This window comes from Theobroma umbraticum, unplaced genomic scaffold (assembly GCF_002168275.2).
Source record: "Theobroma umbraticum cultivar Fairchild unplaced genomic scaffold, ASM216827v3 scaffold_84.0, whole genome shotgun sequence".
NCBI lineage: Eukaryota > Viridiplantae > Streptophyta > Magnoliopsida > Malvales > Malvaceae > Theobroma > Theobroma umbraticum.
In genome coordinates, this window is record NW_018397296.1 from 82434 (window position 1) to 82948 (window position 515).

The following is a 515-nucleotide window of genomic DNA, read 5'->3' on the forward strand; positions in this document are numbered from 1 at the left end:
GAGCAACTACTTGTGTGGATAGTGCCAAAATGGCATCTACATCATGAATTCCAACTACTCTCTTATGCATTGATCGCTCTCCTGGCCATGGTAGTTGTTTACAATAATTTCATCCAACAAATCGTATGCCTGATCAATTGATGTAGCCATTAAAGTTCCTCTTGTAGCGGTAGTAGTGGTTGTCTGAACATGACCACTTAAATCATTGTAGAATGTTTGCACTTAAAGCCACTTTAAAAGACCATGATAAGGACAACACCGAAGTAATTCTTTGTATCTTTCCCAAGCATTGTACAATGATTCAGAACATTGCTATGTGAATGATGTGATATCATTTCTCCCATTTTTGCTATGTTGGCTAAAGGAAAGAACTTAGCAAGGAACTTTTGAGCAAGATCATCCTATGTTGTTATTGAGCTAGTGGGGAACACATCCAACAAGGCTTTAGCTTCATCCTTCAATGAGAAAGGGAAAAAACTCAAGCAAATTACATCATCTGTGACACCATAGTGTTT

The 515-nt window shown here is 37.9% G+C and overlaps 1 non-coding gene across 1 annotated transcript; it reads left to right on the plus strand.

Moving 5' to 3' along the window:
- Positions 1–238: 238 nt before the first annotated feature.
- Positions 239–345, plus strand: LOC149526197 (small nucleolar RNA R71). The gene has a single exon (XR_016352243.1). It is a non-coding gene; the product is annotated as a small nucleolar RNA R71 (small nucleolar RNA).
- Positions 346–515: the final 170 nt, after the last annotated feature.